The following is a 6,173-nucleotide window of genomic DNA, read 5'->3' as shown; positions in this document are numbered from 1 at the left end:
GGGGCCTCACCTCTCCCAGCCCCGCCCCCGACTTGGGCGTGGCCGTGGCGGAGCCGGTGCTTGGGGAGGGCGGAGCCTGCTGCGGGGGGCGGGGCCCGGAGGTTCGGCTAGGGCGGATAGCTTGGCGCGCACCTCTGGGAGCCCGGTCGAGTGTGGTGGCGCTTCCCATTCGCCACGCGCCGGGGTGGGTCCCCGAAGGTAAGCGTGTGGCCCATGGAGGTCGCGCGGAGCCCCCGGGTGGGCAGGGTTCTGGCCCCGCGCGGGCAAGGTGGAGGGACTCGCGGGCGCGCTCGAGGCAGGTGTGGTTTGGTCGGACGGGTCCGGTGCCACTTCCGCGCCGGTAGGAGCGCGGGGCGGGGCGTGGGCGGACAGGCGGCCACCTCGCGTGAACCCCCGGAGGGAGGCACCAGGGCGACACCGGAGCGTGCTCCAGCTTCGCGGCACTTGCCACGGCACTTGCTCCTGGACAGAAAACGTTTGAATTGTTCCACACAGCTTCCCCAAATCTCGAGAAGCCTCAGGTTTATAGCGTTTTTCTGTTATTTAAAATGTACGACGAGTTTGGGGATTCAAGCTGGAGGAGAAACTCGGTAGTTAGCTTGCGTTGCGGCCTTATTTTGATTTCGGGTTACTTAGTTTGCAAGAAGGGTGCAACTAATAATGGGACTGTTATTTAAACAAGGACACCGGGGTTTACGTAGGGAGTGTATGGTGGAGATTAAGCGCGCAGGCTTTGAAGCTGGAATGCCAGGGTTTGAATCTACTTATTAACTGTGAAAACTTAGTCAATTTGCTTGATTTCTCTATGCCTTAGTTTTCCCCTAAATAAAATGGGGATGATGATAGTTCCAGCCTTATAGGAATGTTGCGAAGATTAAATGAGTTAATATCTAGTGCCTGGCACATAATTCACAATAAACGTTGGCTGTTTTATTATGCGTTCAGATGTGCATTAATCTCTAAAGTTGCCGACACTAGAAAACCCCTTCTTTCCTCAGAGCTGTTGCTAGAAATGCTTGGGGATTCTTTTGGAACAGTTTTCTTAGATTGAGTCACACAAGAAAAGGTCTCATTATTTTTTCTCATACCTGATGTGATCATCCACCTTGTTCCAAATCAAATCCACTCTCACATGCTACAGAAACCTCAGAGTCATGAAGATTGTTCTAAAAGAAGGATGAAAAAAGGCAGTACTTTTCCGTTCAGTTGAGCCTCATTTTTAAGCACCAATTTGAGGTAGTTTTGTTTAAAAGCAGTTCATATCACTTTATACAGAACTGCTAAGTTGTGCTATTTTGGGTGCGGTGTTTACGTGTACTATTATTGTAAGACTGAAGTAAACCAGAGCACCCAAAATACATAAACAAACATAGGGACCATAGTTTGCCATATAGATTCTCAAAATTGAAAGGGATCTGAAAATCAGACCAGCTGGTCTTTACAGATAAGGATCAGACCAAAGACCCAGAAGCATTAAATGGGAGAGCTTAGACTAGAATTCAGCTCTGCTGATCAACAAATTATAAAATCAAAGGATGCTATTACTTCTACTGTTGATGATAGTTACTATTTCTGTTTTTGACGGTTTTATGGTACTGTGAATGGTTTTTCTCTCAGCAGCATCCTACTTGGTAGCTTAATTGCATGATTCATGATCATTCTTCAGCATCTTTGATTTAAATCATAAGTCTCAAAGTTGCTACATCAATTATTGCTTTGAGAACAAGATGATTGTCTTCTTAAGCTTTGTACAAACATGTTCTAACAGTGTTTTGGTTTTGTTGTTTTAAAATGCAGTCCTTTTCTCCCACGTAGGGAATGTAAATAGCCAGTATAAACAAATTGACCTGCTTGGCAGTTTGTTATCACTGCATTATTAGTGACGTTTTTTTGATTGGGTACGATAGTGGAACTCTAAATGCTAGTCCAAGGAAATAGGACTGGGCCCTGAAGAAATATGTTGCAATGTTGCTGCTAGCTTCAGAAACATTGTGGAGTGAAATTATCTTGAGATATTAGTGTGTTAGTTGCTGACTCTTCCCCAGCTCTTTTCATAACTCACTCCCTCACCTCTGGGTATTTGTTTAGAAGTTACCTTCTTACTTAAAATTGCATACAGCCCCACACTTCCTATAACATATATCAACTTGTTTAATTAATTATTATCTGTTGTCCGCCAGTTGAGGGTAAGTTCCATGTGGGTAGGATGCTTGCCAGTTGTGTTCACTGCTGTATCCTGAGAGCCTGGGAACACTGCTTGGCATTCCGAAGATATCAAATGGGTGAATCTGATGCAGACATTACAAGGCCGGTAATTACTTAAACTAGTTCACTGTCATTTTGCTCTATTCTCCCCTCGTCCCATTTCTAGTTGTTTCTCCTGGTTACCCAGGAATAAAACTTTGAAGCAAAATTAATTTGACCTCCTACTTTGCATGTCAAGTGCAAATAGCTAGTGACTTATGTCACCTGCCAGTGTTTTGCAAAACTGTCATTCCCCTTGTTGCCAAGCCCCTGTTTCTTTGTGCTCTTCCCATCTTCTATACCTACATCCCTGCAGTTCCTTTTTCAAATGTCCTCGCATCCTTTTCTGCAGAATGAAATCCTGAGTGAGAAGCCTGGCATTCAAAGTTTCCTACAATGTGATGTCAAACCCACTTTTCCAGCCTGTATCTCCCCTAGATAAAAATAACGATTTTCAACTTAGGCTTGTAAATATGAAAGTAAAATAAAGCTTTAATGGTATTGCCCTATAAAATCACAAGGTGGTGTTGCTGCATGACAGTTTCTCTTTCTGTTTCTTATTATTGAGTTGCTGTTTTTCCCCAATGTGGACCTCCATTCAGACAAACTGTTTTGAGTGCCATCCTTCAAATCTCCCTCACATGCCACCACCACCCCAAATACCTGTATAAGTTCAGTTGGAAGTTTTTCCTTTGAATTTTCTTAACTTTCATAGAGAATTTATCACAGTCTACCTTGAATTGTATAATTCTTTGAGCATTTGTCTTTTTTTCTTTGCTTCATGTAAGCTTCTGGAGGAGCAGCAGCACACACATTCAAAGTCTAGTTACTTCTAAAGGAAAAATAAGATCCATGCACACTTATCTGCTTTTTAAATAAAAGCGAACTTAAAGTTCTACCTGATAGTCTTTTAAATCATTAAATATTGGGCTTCAACAATTATTTCTACAGTATGGACAAATAAGGAAAATAGCAGGGAAAAATTCAGTACTAAAGGAAAAGATAGAAATGAAGACATTGAAGTCTGGATTCATAGAAGAGAGTGGGCGTACAGAGGGCAGCATACCAGCACCCACATAGATGGACAGGCAGATGTTTAAAAAAATACACAATAAACTCACTCAGGAAACTGTCAAGATAAGACAGACTTTATGGAGCAGCATCTGCAGCTTTGGATTCTCTCGCGGGGTAATATTCCTAAACTATATTTTGTTTTTTGTATCTCCAGGCACAGAAATATTTTTCTCTGCCTTGTTTTCTGAGCTGGGTAGGACTGAACATTCTCTTCCTCTCTCTGGGTGGCAGAAAGTAATTTACCTTCTTTCATTGTTTAATCTAAAAAAAGTGTTCATACCTCTTTTTAAATTTATTTTCTTGGATATATGGAGAAGGGAAATGCCAGAACTTTAAGTTCTTCAGAGAAAGGTGGATAGAAGATACTTAAGTCTGCTGTTGAAGCTTACAGTTTTATTAAATTTGATATCAGCATTTCGTTGAAAACATTTTGCTTAATTTTACATTACAAACATCTCCCTGAACTTATTCCAGTTGAGTCAATGTTTTCATTTTACTTGTGACTCTTGTACATTAAAACTTGACTCTAGAATTTGTGTAGAAGCTTCAGCCATTTCATTGTATCTTCTGCGGCCTCTCAAACCTCAACTGGGGTTTTCCTGGTCTAGGGCATGCATTAGCCTAACTTTTTTTCTTGGTTCTTGATTTTGAGTACTTACAGGTATAGGCCTAAATTTATTTTACCATTCCTGGAATGAAGCTGCAGTTTCTATTTGTAAAGAGTTGGTAGGGAAAATATATATAAAGGTCCTCATTTTTGAAATGTTAAAAGTTTAAGGTAAAATTCTGCATATTGTTTTTTCTAATAACATAGCCATTGTAGGGTCACGATTTGAAATGAATGTACTACAGTTTAAATAAGTATTTAAATATCTAATTGGTTGTAATTTATGTGCTTTAGGAAATTTCTTCTAATGTGCTGACCAACAAAGTTTTATTGTCAGAAGAAAGCAAAAGTTTTGAAAGCAAATATTTGCTTTGGAGTAAAGTTTTCTTTATCACAGTGTATAAGCATCTGTGTTTATCCTGAGTTCCTGTTTGTAAAAAGCCTTAGTTAAGAGTGTTATCAGACAAATCATCCATACAAATAATTAAAGTTGGGGCACAGACTAATGTTACATCCGCATCACATCTGTTAAATTATATTGTCATTTGTAATATCTGTTATAATATTAAGATATCATAGCATATTAGTATGTATAATAATGGGAGAGATCCAGTAAAGAGGGAGAACTTGATGATTTGGAAGACTGTGAAGGAATGATGAGGGTCTTTCTACCTGTTTAATGAATAGATGAAACAAACATGTCTTATTAGGGTTTACTAAGTGCATGACAGTAAATAAGTCACAATTCCTACACCCCAGTTAGGGAGCTTCTCAGTAAACAAGCAGAATGCAATCCATAAATGCTAAAGTGGAAATAAACAGGATGATGACATATTAACTTGGGGAGAGAGCACTTTAGTTAGGGTGAATTTGAACAAAGGCCTCAACGTGAAGAGCCGAGGGGAAAGCATCCCAGAGAGTTGGGCCACAGGTACAAGAGACTGAGAGATAGGAGATGGGAAAGGGCTTGGTTTGTGTCTGAACCAGGAAGGAGTTTGTTCGGATGGGTGTCTAGTGACTAGAAAGGCTAGAGGCCTTGGTGAGTGCAGCTGGAGAGGTAGGCAGAGGTTAGGACCTGTGAGGGGATTGTAGGCTGTCAGCAGTAATGCAGAGGTTTGGATTTTGTTTGTTTGTTTTGGTGGTTTTCTGGTACGAGGTTCTGAACCCTTGACCTTGGTGTTATAACACCAGGCTCTAACCAACTGAGTTAACCAGCCAGCCCCAGAGTTTGGATTTTATTCTAAGTGCAGTGGGAAGCCATGGAAAGGGTTTAAGGAGGGAGTGAAATGATCAGATTTACAGTGATTAAAAAAAAAAAAGAAAAAATTTACTCTGTCCACTATGGGAAGAATGGATTTGAGGAGAGTTAGAATAGAAGCAGACATAGGTTAGAGGTTCTTCCAAGAGATGCTGTGAGGCACAATGGTGGTTGTCGTCTGTGGGGTTTTCTGTTTTGCTTTTGTCCTTTCTTAGTCTGAGTTCTCCCAACTTCCTCAGTCAGAACCAGCCCCTAAGCCCCATCACTCTCCAGTGATCACAGTTCTCTATTTGTCTTCGGGAGCGTTCTTTGTTCTCATCTGCCTACATGATATGCGGGAGTGTGCCTCTGAGTGGAAGAGCTTGGGAAATCAGGAATAGGGCAGGCATCTGGTGGTTGGGAACCCAAGATGGTGACCTTGGGAGGCCCAGAAGGATAGGACAGAGCCTTGCTAGTTAGCTAGAGCCATCCCTAGTCAGTCTAGACCAAGTGGACATATTATTGTTGGGGTAAATTTAGGGCCTTCCTCTTTATCCTGGCAGTTTTGAATCTAGTATGGAAAACAAAAGGCTGTCAGTGGTTACTTTCACCTCACTCAGTCCCTTCCCTAAATGTCTGTAATAACATGGAGCCAGTTTCAGGGAATCAACAGGCTCAGATGACTTTTGTTGAGATTCTTGGACACTCCTCTTTTTTTTTTTTTTGTCTTTTTTCCGTGTCCGGCAATGGATCGCAACCCTCAGTGTCGCCCCCGTACCGGACCGGGACCGGCAACGGGATCGCAACCCTCGGTGTTGCCCCCGCGCCTCGCTCAGCCAGTGAGCGGGAACCGGTCTGTATGTGGGATCCAAACCCTCGGCGGGAGCGCTGCCGTGCTTCCCAAGCGGCGCACTAGCGCAGTGCGCCACCGGGCCAGCCCCCATATTTTTTTTCAATAGGTATATTTAAAAGAAAAGGACTCAAAAAAACAAAAAAAAAAAAAAAAAAAGG

The 6,173-nt window shown here is 42.1% G+C and overlaps 1 protein-coding gene across 1 annotated transcript in view; it reads left to right on the top strand.

Annotated features, from left to right (window-relative positions):
* Positions 1-148: 148 nt before the first annotated feature.
* SGK3 (serum/glucocorticoid regulated kinase family, member 3) overlaps positions 149-6,173 on the top strand; it is a 91,083-nt gene continuing 85,058 nt past the window's right edge. Inside the window, exon 1 of the mRNA XM_008566850.1 lies at positions 149-198. The gene's annotated coding sequence lies outside the window, so the exon portion shown is untranslated. The remainder of the gene's footprint in view (positions 199-6,173) is intronic.

Source organism: Galeopterus variegatus, unplaced genomic scaffold (assembly GCF_000696425.1).
Source record: "Galeopterus variegatus unplaced genomic scaffold, G_variegatus-3.0.2 Scaffold271, whole genome shotgun sequence".
NCBI lineage: Eukaryota > Metazoa > Chordata > Mammalia > Dermoptera > Cynocephalidae > Galeopterus > Galeopterus variegatus.
The sequence above is the reverse complement of the archived record's forward strand: the minus strand, read 5'-3'. Positions and strand labels throughout refer to the sequence as shown.